The sequence below is a fragment of the Pristiophorus japonicus genome, unplaced genomic scaffold, assembly GCF_044704955.1.
Source record: "Pristiophorus japonicus isolate sPriJap1 unplaced genomic scaffold, sPriJap1.hap1 HAP1_SCAFFOLD_495, whole genome shotgun sequence".
NCBI lineage: Eukaryota > Metazoa > Chordata > Chondrichthyes > Pristiophoridae > Pristiophorus > Pristiophorus japonicus.
The window spans coordinates 389,265-404,725 of record NW_027254401.1 but is presented as its reverse complement, the minus strand read 5'-3'; the positions used below and the strand labels follow the sequence as shown (position 1 = coordinate 404,725).

The window sequence follows — 15,461 nt, the reverse complement described above, 5'->3', positions numbered from 1 at the left end:
CCCCCTTGCAATAAAGGACAACATTCCATTTGTGTTCCTAATTAATTGCTGTAACTGCACACTAACTTTGTGTGTTTAATGTACAAGGACCCCCAGATCCCTCTGTACTATCGCATTTTGTAATCTCTCCCCATTTAAATAATAATTTGCTGTTTTATTTCTCCGACCAAAGTGGATAACCACACATTTTCCCACATTATACTCCATCTGCCAAAGTTTTGCCCACTCACTTAGCCTCTCTATATCCCTTTGTGTCCTCCTTACAACTTGCTAAGTTAGCACAGGTTAGATACAGAGTAAATCTCCATCTACATTATCCATCAAATACTCGCAGAGCAGGTACAACACGGGTTAGATACAAAGTAAAGCTCCCTCTACATTGTTCCATCAAATACTCAGGGCAGGTACAGCATGGGTTAGGTACTTATTAAAGCTCTCTCCAACTGTCCCCTCAAACACTGCTACAGCAGGTACAGCACGGGTTAGATACAGAGTAAAGCTCCCTCTACACTGCTGCATCAAACACTTGCAGGGCAGGTATAGCAAAATTAGATACAGAAGAAATCTCCCTCTACACTGTCCCATCAAAAACTCCCAGAGCAGGTACAGCACGGGTCAGAAACAGAGTAAAGCTCCGTCTACACTGTCCCATCAAACACTTGCAGGGCAGGTACAGCATGGATTAGATAGAGTAATCCTCCCTCTACACTGTCCCATCAAACACTCCCAGGGCAGCTACAGCATGGATTAGATACAGAGTAAACCTCCCTCTACACTGTCCTATCAGACACAACTAGGGCAGGTAGAGTATGGGTTAGATACAGAGGAAAGCTTCCCCGACACCAACCCATCAAAGCTCACAGGGCAGGTAGAGCATGGGTTAGATACAGAGCAAAGCTCCCTCTGAAGTGTCCCATCAATCACTCACAAGACAGGTACAGCACGGGTTATGTGGAGAGTAAAGCTCTCTCTACACTCTGGGGGGAGAGTTGAACAGCCAGAGGTTATGGTTCACATCAGTACCAATGACATGGGTAGGAAGAGGGATGAGGTCCTGCAGGCAAGAGTTTAGGGAGCTAAGAGAGAAATTAAAAAGCAGGACCTCAAAAGGTAGTAATCTCTGGATTACTCCCGGTGCCACGAGCTAGTGAGTACAGATGGCTGGAGAGATGGTGCAGGCGGGAGGGCTTTAGCTTCCTGAGGCATTGGGACTGCTTCTGGGGGAGGCGGGACCTGTACAAGCCGGACGGGTTGCACCTCAACATAGCAGGGACCAATATCCTTGCGGGTGGGTTTGCTAGTGCTGTTGGGGAGAGTTTAAACTAGCTTGGCAGGGGGATGGGAACCTGAAAAAGATTCAATAGGGAGAGTAGTAAAGCTGGAATTAGAAAGCAAAAATAAAGAAAGTGAATTTGAAGGAGAGGATACAAGCAAGAAAAAAAGGTAAAAAAAACAAACTTAAAGGCACTGTGTCTAAATGCACGTAGCATTTGTAACAAAATAGGTAAGTTGACAGCACAAATTGAGACAAATGGGTATGATCTGATAGCCATTAGAGAGATGTGGTTGCAAGGTGACCAGGACTGGGAATTAAATAATTCAGGGGTACTTGACAATCCGGTAGGACAGACAGAAAGGAAAAGGAGGTGGGGTCGCTCTATGGATAAAGAATGGAATCACTACAATAGTAAGAAACTATATTGTCTCAAACGATAAGGGTGTTGAGACAGTTTGGGTGGAGATAAGGAATAATAAGGGGAAAAAGTCACTGGTGGGCCTAGTCTATAGGCCCCTGAACAGTAACAACTCTGTTGGTCGGAGCATAAACCAGGAAATAGTGGGGGCTTGTAAAAAGGGAACAGCAATAATCACAGGTGATATTAACCTCCATATTGATTGGACAAATCAAATTGGTCAGCGCAGCCTTGAGGAGGAATTGATGGAGTGCATAAGGGACAGGTTCCTTGAGCAGTATGTAACAGAACCAACCAGGAGGCAGGCTATCTTAGATCTGATCCTGTGTAATGAGACAGGATTAATAAACAATCTCCTCGTAAAGGATCCCCTCGGAATGAGTGATCATAACATGATTGAATTTCAAATTCAGATGGAGGGTGAGAAATTGGATCTCTAACCAGCATACTAAGCTTAAATAAAGGAGACTATGAAGGTATGAGGGCAGAATTGAGTAAAGTGGACTGAGAAAATAGATTAAAGTGTAGGACAAATGATGAACTGTGGTGTACATTTAAGGAGATATTTCACAACTCTCAAGCAAAATACATTCTAGTGAGGAGGAAAGGGTGCAAGAGAAAAGATAGCCATCCATGGCTAACTAAAGAAATAAAGGATGGTATCCAACTAAAAACAAGGGCATACAAAGTGACCAAAACTAGTGGGAGGATAGAAGACTAGGAAGCTTTTAAAAGTCAGCAAAAAACGACTAAAAAAATGAAGAAGAAAGGGAAGATAGACTATGAGAGTAAATTAGCACAAAATATAAAAACAGATAGCAAGAGTATCTATAGGTATATAAAAAGGAAAAGAGTGGCTAAAGTAAATGTTGGTCCCTTAGAGGACGAGACCAGGGAATTAATAATGGGGAACATGGAGATGGCAGAAACTCTGAACAAATATTTTCAATCAGTCTTTACGTTAGAGGACACCGGACACCAACAATATTCCAACACTGGATAGTCAAGGGGCTATGGGGAAGAACTTAACACAATCACAATCACTAGGGAGGTGGTACTCAGTAAGATAATGGGACTAAAGGCAGATATATCCCCTGGACCTGATGGCTTGCATCCTAGGGTCTTAAGAGAAGTAGCGGCAGGGATTGTAGATGCATTGGTTGTAATTTACCAAAATTCCCTGGATTCTGAAGAGGTCCCAGCAGATTGGAAAACTGCAACTGTAACGCCCCTATTTAAAAAAGGAGGCAGACAAAAAACAGGAAACTATAGACCAGTTAGCCTAATATCTGTGGTTGGGAAAATGTTGCCCTTGTCCATTATTAAAGAAGCAATAGGAGGACATTTGGATAAGCAAAATTCGATCAGGCAGAGTCAGCATGGATTTATGAAGAGGAAGTCATGTTTGATAAATTTGCTGGAGTTCTTTGAGGATGTAACGAACAGGGTGGATAAAGTGGAACCAGTGGAGATGGTGTATTTGGACTTCCAGCAGGCATTTGACAACGTGCCACATAAGAGGTTGCCGCACAAGATAAAAGTTCACGGAGTTGGGGGTAATATATTAGCATGGATAGAGGATTGGCTAACTAATAGAGAACAGAGAGTCGGGATAAATGGTTCATTCTCTGGTTAGCAACCAGTAACTAGTGGGGTGCCGCAGGGATCAGTGCTGGGTCCCCAACTATTTACAATCTATATTAACGACTTGGACGAAGGGACTGAGTGTAACGTAGCCAAGTTTGCTGACAATACAAAGATGGGTGGAAAAGCAATGTGTGAGCAGGACACAACAAATCTGCAGAAGGACATAGACAGGCTCAGTGAGTGGGCAAAAATTTGGCAGTTGGAGTATAATGTTGGAAAGTGTGAGGTCATGCACTTTGGCAGAAAAAAAATCAAAGAGCAAGTTATTATTTAAATGGAGAAAGATTGCAAAGCGCCACAGTACAGCGGGACCTGGGGGTACTTGTGCATGAAACACAAAAGGATAGTATGCAGATACAGCAAGTGATCAGGAAGGCGAATGGTATCTTGGACTTTATTGCAAAGGGGTTGGAGTATAAAAGCAGGGAAGTCTTGCTGCAGCTATACAAGGTTTTGGTGAGGCCACACCTGGAATACTGTGTGCAGTTTTGGTTTCCATATTTACGAAAGGATATAGTTGCTTTGGAGGCAGTTCAGAGAAAGTTCACTCGGTTGATTCCGGGGATGAGAGGGTTGACTTATGAGGAAAGGTTAAGTAGGTTGGGCCTCTACTCACTGGAGTTCAGAAGAATGAGAGGCGATCTTATCAAAATGTATAAGATTATGAGGGGGCTCGACAAGGTGGATGCAGAGAGGATGTTTCCACTGATGGGGGAGACGAGAACTAGAGGGCATGATCTTAGAATAAGGGGCCGCCCATTTAAAACAGAGATGAGGAGAAATTTCTTCACTCACAGGGTTCTAAATCTGTGGAATTCTCTGCCTCAGAAAGCTGTAGAAGCTGGGACATTGAATAAATTTAAGATAGAAATAGACAGTTTCTTAAACGAAAAGGGATAAGGGGTTATGGGGAGCGGGCGGGGAAGTGAAGCTGAGTCCATGATCTTATTGAATGGCGGAGCAGGATCGAGGGGCCGTATGGCCTACTCCTGTTCCTTATGCTCTTCTGTACACTGTCTAATGAAACGTTCCCAGGGTAGGTGCAGCACGGATTAGATACAGAGTAAACCTCCGCCTACACTGTCCCATCAGAGACTCCCAGGGCAGGTACAGCATGGGTTAGATATAGCGTAACACTCCCTGTACACTGTCCCATCAACCACTTCCAGGGCAGGTATGGAACATAAGAAATAGGAGCAGGAGTAGACCATTTGCCCCTTCGAGCCTGCTCTGCCATTCAATAAGATCATGGCTGATCGGATCCAGGTCTCAACTCCACTTCACTGCCCACTCCCCATAATCCTTCACCCACTTATCGTTCAAAAATCTGTCCATCTCCACCTTAAATACATTCAATGACCCAGCCCCCACAGCTCTCTGAGGTAGAGAATTCCAAAGATTCACATCCCTCAGATAAGAAATTTCTCCTCATTTCAGTTTTAAATGAGCGACCCCTTATTCTGAAACTATGCCCTCTAGTTCTAGATTCCCCCACGAGGGGAAACATCCTCTCTGTCAAGCCCCCTCAGAATCTTATACGTTTCAATAAGATCACCTCTAAGTCTTCTAAACTCCAATGAGTACAGGCCCAATCTGCTCAACCTTTCTCATTATGAAAACCTTTTCATCTCAGTTATCAACCTCGGGAACTTTCTCTGAACTGTCTCCAGTGCAAGTATATCCTTCCTTAAATAAGGAGACCAAAACTGTACGCAGTACTCCAGGTGTGGTCCTACCAATGCCCTGTACAGTTGCAGCAGGACTTCCCTACTTTTATACTCCATCCCCCTTGCAATAAAGGCCAACATTCCATTTGCCTTCCAGATTAATTGTAGTAACTGCATGCTAACTTTTTGTGTTTAATGCACAAGGACCCCCAGATCCCACTGTACCACCGCATTTTGTAATCTCACAATTTAAATAATAATTTGCTTTATTATTTCTCCGACCAAAGTGGATAAGCTCACATTTTCCCACATTATACTCCATCTGCCAAAGTTTTGCCCACTCACTTAGCCTATCTATATCCCTTTGTAGATTATTGGCGTCCTCTTCACAACTTGCTAGGTTAGCAGAGGTTTGGTACACAGTAAATCTCCGTCTACCTTATCCCATCAAACACTCCCAGGGCAGGTACAGTATGGGTTAGATTCAGAGAAAAGCTCCCGCCACACTGTCCCATCAAATACTCCCAAGACAGTTACAATATGGGTTAGATAGACAGAAAAGCTTCCTCTAAACTGTCCCGTCAAAATCTGCCAGATCAGGTACAACATGGGTTAGATACAGCGCAATACTTCCTTTACATTATCCCGTCAAAAACTCCCAGGGCAGGTACAGCACAGGGTTAGATACAGAGTAAAACTCTCTCTATACTATCCCATCAAACAGTCCTGGGACATGTACAACATGGGTTAGATACAGAGTAAAGCTCCCTCTAAACTGTCCCATCAAACACTCCCAGGGCAGGTACAGCACAGGTTAGATACAGAGTAAAGCACCCTCTACATTGTCCCAACAAACAATCCCAGGGCAGGTACAGCACAGGTTAGATACAGAGTAAAGCTTCCTCTACACTGTCCCAGCAAACAATCCCAGGGCAGGTACAGCATGGGTTAGATACAGGGTAACTCTCCCTTACTACAACAGTGACTACAATCCAAAAGTACCTCATTGGCTGTAAAGCGCTTTGAGGGTTCAGCTGGTCGTGAAAGGCGCCAAATAAATCCAAGTCTTTCTCCCTCTTCACTGTCCCATCAGACACTGCCAGCCCATAATGAGCAGGGCTCAGGGAGGTTGGTTGCTAGGCACTGCAGTGATGTCATAAAGCAGGGCCATTCAGCCCAGGGGGTCCTCTCCATGTCCCTTTGAAGGTGGAAAGCTGGGACATCCTGTCTCAACACACATCCCCCTGTGCATACTGAGAATCCCCGGGGAAGGCCCAAGGCCCAGAGTGTGGAACACAACCAAGGGGGAAAGAGGAGGAGAGACGGTGCAGTGTGGGAGAGGAGGGAGGAGTCTGCTCATTCCCAGGGGCAGATCAGAAAAAGTGCTTTGAGTGGTGGGTCCAGCAGTGAAACTGAAAACAAACAAAGGGAATAAATAAAGATCCAATCCAAGGGAACAAGCAACGGTCATTTGGTAGACATCACAAACGGCCCAGAATTATTCAATGGGCGAGCATCGATTGCTTATTGTGGGAAGTTCCACACTTCAACCATCCATTGAGTGAAGAAGTGTTTCCTAACATCTCTCCTGAATGGCCTGGCTCGGATTTTAAGGTTATGTCCCCTCGTCCTAGACACCCCAAGCAACAGAATAAATTTCTCTCTATCTACCCGAGCAATTGCTTTCAAATTCACACTAAATTCCCACAGACTCGGTGGAGTATGGGTTAGATACAGAGTAAAGTTTCCTCTACACTGCCGCAGGGCACACTTCAGTGTCCGTCCCGACCGCACTGCTGGCAGCTTATCAATTAAAATTCAGCAGCAGTACAATCTGCTACTGCACTGAAAACTTTCCACCCGCAGCTCCTGATCAGTTTCAGGTTAAAGCTCCTTTTAAACTGCCAGCACTCCCAGGGCAGAGACAGCACGAATTAGGTATACAGTAAATCTGTCAGAGGAAACTGTACCCCAGTGAGAGTCAGTGCCAGAGGAAACTGTACCCCAGTGAGAGTCAGTGCCAGAGGAAACTGTATTCCAGTGAGAGTCAGTGCTACAGGAAACTGTATCCCAGTGAGAGTCAGTGCTACAGGAAACATGCAGCAGAGCCTGGTCTCCAGTCATCTTGGATCCCCTTGCCATTGGACCAAGACCTTGCTCTGCCAAGCCCGTGTGGTAGCGAATGTGCAAGGGCCACCTCACATTAAAAGAATTCACACTATGAGCAATACATAACAATCCTCTTCCTCTGCAGTTATCAATCTATTGCAATTCCCCATGCCTGTAGTTTCGTTATATTACGATTCAAAATATCTTCAGTTATCAGCAACAAATGGCATCTATATCACGCCTTAAACGTAGTAAAATGTCCCAAGGCACTTCACAGGACTGTTAGCAAACAAACTTTGACACCCAGTCACGTAAGGAAATATTAGCACAGGTGACTGAAAGCTTGTTCAAAATGGTAGGTATTAAGGAGCATTTTAAAGGTGGAGAGGTTTAGGGAGGAATTCCAGAGTTTATGGCCTTGGCAGCTGAATGTACGGCCACCAATATTGCTGAAAATTGGGGCTGCTCAAGAGGCCAGAATTGGAGGAATGCAAAGATCTGAGGGTTGTCGCGCTGGAGGAGGTTACAGCAATAGGGAGGGGCAAGGTCCTGGATAGATTTCAAAACAAGGATGAGAATTTTGAAAGCGAGGCATTGATGGACCAGGAGCCAATGTAGTTCAGCGAGCACAGGGGTGATGGGTGAATGGAAATTGGTACAAGTTGGGATGAGAGGGCTGAGGACAGATTGAGTAGAATAGGCCTATATTCTCTGGAGTTTAGAAGAACGGAAGGTGATATCATTGAAACATATAAAATTCTGAGAGGAATTGACATGGGCTGGATAGTCTAGAGTTAGGGGTCCTAGTATTAGGATAAGAGATCGGTCATTTAAGACTATGTGGAGGAGCTATTTCTTCACTCAGAGTTGTGAATTTTTAAAATTCTCTATCGAATAGAGATCTTACTGAATGGCGGAGTAGATGGGAGGGACCGTATGGCCAACTCCTGCTGCTACTTCTTGTGTTCTTGAGTAAGGATACGGGCAGGAGTGTTGAAGAAACAGAAATTTACAGCGCAGAAGGAGGCCATTTCAGACCATCGTGTCCGCGCCGGCCGACAAAGAGCCGCACGGCCCTCGGTCAGCAGCCCTGAAGGTTACATATAAACCTATGAACAATGAACAATGGCGGAAAGGTAAATAGCACCCAGCCCAACCAGAACCATGTGATGTCCTGGGAGAGGCAAAAAACAGGTAAAAACCCAAGCCAATTTAGAGAAAGAAAATGTGGAAAAATTTTTCTCCTACCCATCCAGGCGATCGAAACTAGTCCAGATCACCCTGGCCATATCCGATTCCCTGCAGCACTTACCATTATATCTGCACTGGACAACAAGAGGTGATCTAGTCTAATCCCAATTACCAGCTCTAGGTCCGTACCCTGCAGGTTACGGCACTTTAAGTGCCCATCCAACCATCTCTTAAAAGTAGTGAGGGTTTCTGTATCCACTACTCTTCAAGGCAGTAAGTTCCAGATCCCCAAAACCCTCTGCGTAAAGAAGCCCCCCTTCAAATCCCCTCCAAACCTTCCACCAACCACCTTAAAACTATGCCCCCTAAGTTTAAGCTTATGTTTACGGAGAGTGCGAGGTGTGAGGCCGATCAGAGGGATGGATGAGGGTTTGAGCAGATGAGCTGAGGAAGGGGCAGAGACCGGCGATGTTATGGAGGTGGAAGTAAGCGTACTTGGTGACTGAGGGAATATGGGTTCGGAAGCTCATCTCGGGGTCAAGTACGAGGCCAATCAATAAATTGCAACTCTCCATATCTGTGTTTGAGTATATTAGAATACTACATATCTCTCGTGATTAATGCTTCAATATTAGTAATCAATATAAAGTAGTTATCAATATATTTTCTTATAATTCTAAATGTCCATGAATGAATCATTGATTCTGTGGGTGATAGGCTGTGCTGGTCTTTCAGATGGGTCGTGCTGGTCTTTCAGATGGGTCTGTGCACCATGATCAGTGAATTGACAATGTGCTTCCGGTTCAATCTTTCCATTGGCTTTCTCACCAGATGGGAAATATTTGAACATTGAGATCGGATGGTGTCGTTGTGAGTTCAGCCGCACCTAATGTGCAGAGACTGGTCCATCTGCTGGGCTCTGCCTCAAACTGGAGTCACCTCTTAGATCAAAGCCCTTTACTCTACAACACACACAAGATTCACTGTGACTGTGTTTAGAGACAGAAACTGATCTCACTTTACATCCTGTTAGCGTTAGTGTTTTCTTAGAAGAATCACTCAACACTCAGGGTCGGTTCCAATGCTGAAGCAGCTTTTATTACGCTCAGCGGGAAGGAAAAACTCAGGACCGTATCCAGGTTTCTCTTCACAGAACAAAGAGTTACATGTACCTTTATATGTTTCACAACAGTTACAAAACAGTTTACTGCAGCTACACAGCCCATCACGGCTGGACACAAGCCAATCACAATGATTATAGATTACATATAGGTTATTTTAACCCAATAGAATTCCCCTTATGTCTCAGGAACCATGTGTTCGTCTTTTGTCAGCTTGGGCTGATTGATATAGGTTCTCTCACTAGTTCTTTCTTCTTGGAGAAATAATTGGTATATAGCCTTGTTTACAGCAAATGGTTTCCCTCTTATCTTTCTTCCTGAAATAATTGGTTTCATGGCCTTGTTCACAGGAGATGGTTTCCTTCTTATCTCTGTCTTCCCAGGCATTCCTACAGTGGGCCTCACAGGGTTATTGCTCGGTCAGTGAACGTTCAACAGTTCACAGTTTGACTACCTGATTTCCCATAATGCCTGGGCAGCCATTTTATGTGTGTGTCCATTTAAGCTTATGTGAGTTCTAAATATCCAGCAGGTGCCTAATGCCTAAGTCTATATATATATCTTTCGACTCTCTACAACAATCCCATTGCATGGCCTCATGCTGGATAATTGTACTCGGTGGTTAGTCTCTCCCGGTCTCATTTCCTGTCTTACCTTGTAACCTGTGTGTACTGTCTACAGGACCGGTGTGTATCTGAGTAAATGGCACTTTCTCTTACCTTTCTCCCCAGTCGATCTATTGAAGCGCTTTCAATCGGAAGGGGCTCACTGGTTGGTGCTCTCACAATCCTGTGCTGGTTCACCTGCTGTTGTTCCTCAGTCCACAATCCCCGTTTCCTTCCAGCTGTGGAACTTTCTCAATCACTCCGCCATTCACCGGGAAATCTAATTATCACAGGGCAGAAAATTAGAAGATTAATGTTGTGAAGTGGAATGTAATGTAAAGTGTTTTTCCAACGTTTCAGAACAGTATATATCCAGTATTTCTGTTTGATTTTATCCTTTTCCTCAGATCTCTCCTGCCCGTCTGGACTTACAGAAAATCACCAGAAATCTCCTCGGGTTACACGCTGTCTGATCTCACTGGGCCCCCGGGTTACACACTGTCTGATCTCACTGGACCTCCGGGTTACACACTGTCTGAACCTCACTGGGCCCCCGGGTTACACACTGTCTGAACCTCACTGGGCCCCCGGGTTACACACTATGTGACATCAGTAACCTGGCAATGCAGTCTCTGTGACGTCATGTAGCCTGGCGGGGAGGGCACTGAGCCCAGAGGATGGGTATACTGAGCCTGGCACCAGGGGAGGGCACCGACCCCACAGGATGGGCGTATACTGAGCCTGGCACCAGGGGAGGGCACCGACCCCACAGGTTGGCTGTGTATCTAGCCTGGCACCAGGGGAGGGCACCGACCCCACAGGTTGGCTGTGTATCTAGCCTGGCAGCAGGGGAGGGCACTGAACCCACAGGATGGTGTACACCGAGCCTGGCACCAGGGGAGGGCACCGACCCCACAGGATGGCTGTGTATTGAGCCTGGCACCAGTGGTGATGGGAGGGGGGGGTAGGGCACCGACCCACAGGATGGGCGTATACCGAGCCTGGCACCAGGGGCGGGGAGGGCACCAGGAAAACCATTCGCCCATTGGTTGTCACGTGTGTGTCCAGCGGGGCGGGAGCTGCGAGTTTTACCATCAGTGACAGGCCCAGATTACCCAGGTGTATCGGCGCTGCATGGCCCATGGGACAAGAAGGAGAGAATGTTCTGAAGTTCTATCCTGTACTTACAGTGATGACTTTTGTAAACTCCTTTTAAAGAATATTAGAAGGAGAAGATTAGCACACGGGAACCTCAAACCCAAAGATCACGTCCCTATCTGCCAGAGTCAGTCGATTCATCAAGGTCTGATTATCATCGGCCTTTTACATAAGAACACAAGAAATAGGAGCAGGAGTAGGCAAAATGGCCCCTGGAGCCTGCTCTGCCATTTAATACAATCATGGCTGATCTGATTATAGACTCAGGTCCACTTTCGTTCCCGCTCCCCATAACCCCTTAATCTCTTATCGGTTAAGAAACTGTCTACCTCTGACTTAAATTTATTTAATGTCCCAGCTTCCACAGTTCTCTGAGGCAGCGAATTCCACAGATTTACAACCCTGAGAGAAGAAATTTCTCCTCATCTCAGTTTTAAATGGGCGGCCCCTTATTCTAAGATTATGCCCCCTAGTTCTAGTCTCCCCTATCAGTGGAAACATCCTCTCTGCATCAACCTTGTCAAGCCCCCTCATAATCTTATATGTTTCGATAAGATCACCTCTCATTCTTCTGAATTGCAATGAGTATAGGCCCATTCTCCTCAACCTTTCCTCGTAAGTCAACCCCCTCATCTCCGGAATCAACCTAGTGAACCTTCTCAGAACTGCCTCCAAAGCAAGTACATTATTTCGTAAATATGGAAACCAAGGCAGTATTCCAGGTGTGGCCTCACCAATACCCTGTACAACAAGCAAGACTTCCCTGTTTTTATACTCCATCCCCTTTGCAATAAAAGCCAAGATACCATTGGCCTTCCACTTGCTGTACCTGAATACTAACCTTTTGTGTTTCATGCACAAATAACCCAGGTCCCGCTGCACTGCAGCACTTTGCAATTTTTCTCCATTTAAATAATAACTAGCTCTTTGATTTGTTTTGCCAAAGTGCATGACCCTCACTTTCCAACATTATACTTCATCGACCAAATTTTTGCCCACTTAGCCTGTCTATTGTTTTGCAGGTTTTTTGTGTCCTCCTCACACATTGCTTTTTATCACATCTTTGCATCGTCAGCAAACTTGGTTACGTTACACTCGGTACTTTCTTCCAAGTTGTTAATATAGATTGTAAATAGTTGGGGTCCCAGCGGCACCCCACTAGCTACTGATTGCCAACCGGAGAATGAACCATTTATCCCGACTCTCTGTTTTCTGTTAGCCAATCCTCTATCCATGCTAATATATTACCCCCAACCCCGTGAACTTTTATCTTGCGCAGTAACCTTTTATTTGGCACCTTCTCAAATGCCTTCTGGAAGTCCAAATACACCAAATCCACTGGTTCCCCTTCATCCACCATGTTCATTGCATCCTCAAAGAATTCCAGCAATTTGTCAAACATGACTTCCCCTTCATAAATCCATGCTGACTCTGCCTGACCGAATTATGCTTTTCCAAATGTCCTGCTACTGCTTCTTTAATAATGGACTCCAACATTTTCCCAACCACAGATGTTAGGCTAACTGGTCTAGTTTCCTGCTTTTTGTCTGCCTCCTTTTTTAAATAGTGGTGTTACATTTGCCGTTTTCCAATCTGCTGGGACCCCCCAGAATCCAGGGAATTTTGGTAAATTATAACCAATGCATCCACTATCCCTGCCATTACTTCTCTTAAGATGCTAGGATGCAAGTCATCAGATCCAGGGGATTTATCCGCCTTTAGTCCCATTATCTTACTTCTTAGTGATTGTGATAAGTTCCTCCCCCGCTATAGCCCCTTGATTATCCACTGTTGGAATATTGTTTTTGTCCTCTACCGTAAAGACTGATACAAAATATTTATTCAGAGTTTCTGCCATCTCCATGTTCCCCATCACTAATTCCCGTTCTCGTCCTCTGAGGGATCAATATTTACTTTAGCCACTCTTTTCCTTTTTATATACCGAAAGAAACTCTTGCTATCTGTTTTTATCTTTTGTGCTAGTTTACTTTCACAGTCTACCTTCCCTTTCTTAATAATTTTTTTAGTCATTCTTTGCTGGCTTTTAAAAGCTTCCCAATCTTCTGTCCTCCCACTAGTTTTGGCCACTTTATATGCCCTTGTTTTTAATTGGATACCATCCTTTATTTCTTTAGTTAGCCATGGATGGCTATCTTTTCTTTTACACCCTCAATGGAACTGGAACTGGATTGCAGTGGGACTTTCAGGAGAATATTAAAGATAGGCACCACAGAAATAATTACAATCTGAGCGTCAACATCAGGGCAACTTATTCCCGGGGCATTCATTCATCGTGGGCCACCCCGACCTGTGAGAGGTCACCACCGTGGGTCGGGAGGATAAAAGAGCATACCACTGCAGCTTCCAGAGTGAGCTGCTACAAGTGTGCGACGGCTTCGAGGTGGGCGACTGGATGACATCATCAAAACCCAGATGGCAGTTTGGAGCGTGGGCAGGAACATCGGCGGGGTCCAGGTACAGCGGAGGAGCGGGAAGGTCGGGGCGGATGAGCGGTGAGAGATCGTGGCAGAGGTGTGGCGAATGTTTTTGTGGTGGTGGAACGGTGAGAGATCATGGCGGAGGAATGGTGAGAGATCGTGGCGGAGGTGCGGTGAATGAGGGTACAGGGCCCAGAAGAGCCGAGAGCCCGGGGACAGCACGGACCTGCCCACACTGCGATATGTGTGCGCACTAGGTCCTTGTAGCAGAGCAGGTCTCCTGACATCCTGATTAACCCTTGCCGCTGGATAAAGGCCGAGCTCTGTCAAGCCCGTGTGGTGGCTGGTGTGAGACGGTCACCACACGTTAAAACAATCCAGGCACAGGCATCTTCCACCCTTCAATTGGAGTTCAGGACTGAAATATCGGCTCCTTCATTGAAACATCTGCGAACCCATGTGGAAACAAGTCATCCTGGTTCCAGGGACCGCCAATGATGATGATGAAGACCATTCTCGGGGAGGTTGCGGGTTTTCCCAGGATTCTGCAGATATTGTGGGAGGCAGATTAGTTCTGTGACATTTGCAGATCCGCCCCGGAATAGACAAAATAATCTGTGACCCTCCTGTGAAGCGCCTGGGGACCTTTTACTGCGTTAAAGGCGCTATATAAACACAAGTTGTTGTTGTTGTCCCGCCAATCCCTCTTTTTTCATAGGCAGTCCCTCGGAATCGAGGCAGACTTGCTTCCACTCCTAAAATTAGTTCTTTGGTGGTTGAACAGTCCAATACGAGAGCCACACCCTGTCATAAGTGGGACACATGTTCGTCGGAGGAAGGGGTGGGTGGCACTGATTTATCACACGCTCCTTCCGCTGCCTGCGCCTGACCACTTCACGCTCGCGGCGTTGAGATTCGAAGAGTTCAACAACCTCCTGATCCACTTCCTCCACTTCGGGCGGTCTTTGGCCAGGGACTCCCAGGTGTCAGTGGGGATGTTGCACTTTATCAGGGAGGCTTTGAGGGTGTCCTTGTAACGTTTCCTCTGCCCACCTTTGGCTCGTTTGCCGTGACGGAGTTCTTGCTTTGGGAGTCCCGTGTCTGGCATGCAGACAATGTGGCCTGCCCAGCGGAGCTGGTCGAGTGTGGTCAGTGCTTCAATGCTGGGGATGTTGGCTTGGTCGAGGACGCTAACGTTGGTGCGTCTGTCCTCCCAGGGGATTTGCAGGATCTTGCGGAGACATCGTTGGTGGTATTTCTCCAGCGACTTGAGCTGTCTGCTGTACATGGTCCATGTCTCTGAGCCATACAGGAGGGCAGCTATTACTACAGCCCTGTAGACCATGAGCTTGGTGGTAGGTTTGAGGGCCTGGTCTTCAAACACTCTTTTCCTCAGGCGGCCGAAGGCTGCACTGGCGCACTGGAGGCGGTGTTGGATCTGGTGGTCAATGCCTGCCCTTGTTGATAAGAGACTCCCGAGGTTTGGGGAATGGTCCCCGGTGTCCAGGGCCGCGCCGTGGACCTTGCTGACTGGGGGGCAGTGCTGTGCGGCGGGGACAGGCTGCTGGAGGACCTTTGTCTTACGGATGTTCAGTGTAAGGCCCGAGCTCTCGGCCGCCTCAGTAAATACGTCACAATGTCCTGCAGTGGGACACAGGGGCAAAGGTCACCGCCCGTTAAACATTCAAATATTTCAACCCAACCGCCAAGCTCCGAGCGCGAGCCTCGCTCAACCCAAATCATGGCCGCAAACCCCGCCTCCTGGCGGCGCTGATTGGCCAGGGGCGGCCCAGTGAGGAGCTCCCGGGTGAAGCGGGTTGGCCGTAGCTCC

The 15,461-nt window shown here is 46.4% G+C and overlaps 1 protein-coding gene across 4 annotated transcripts in view; it reads right to left on the bottom strand.

The window, feature by feature from the left end:
* The window catches only part of LOC139253654 (zinc finger protein 239-like), a 42,507-nt gene extending 27,885 nt beyond the window's left edge, over positions 1 to 14,622 (bottom strand). Inside the window, exons 1-2 of one of the 4 annotated variants that reach the window (XR_011591963.1) lie at positions 13,546 to 13,618; positions 10,149 to 10,314 (exon numbers count right to left, since the gene is read on the bottom strand). The gene's annotated coding sequence lies outside the window, so the exon portion shown is untranslated. Of the gene's footprint in view, positions 1 to 10,083; positions 10,315 to 13,545; positions 13,737 to 14,433 lie in introns of those variants that run through there. The other 3 variants (XM_070873497.1, XM_070873498.1, XM_070873496.1) reach the window with 3 other exon arrangements.
* Between the last annotated feature and the right edge of the window lie 839 nt (positions 14,623 to 15,461).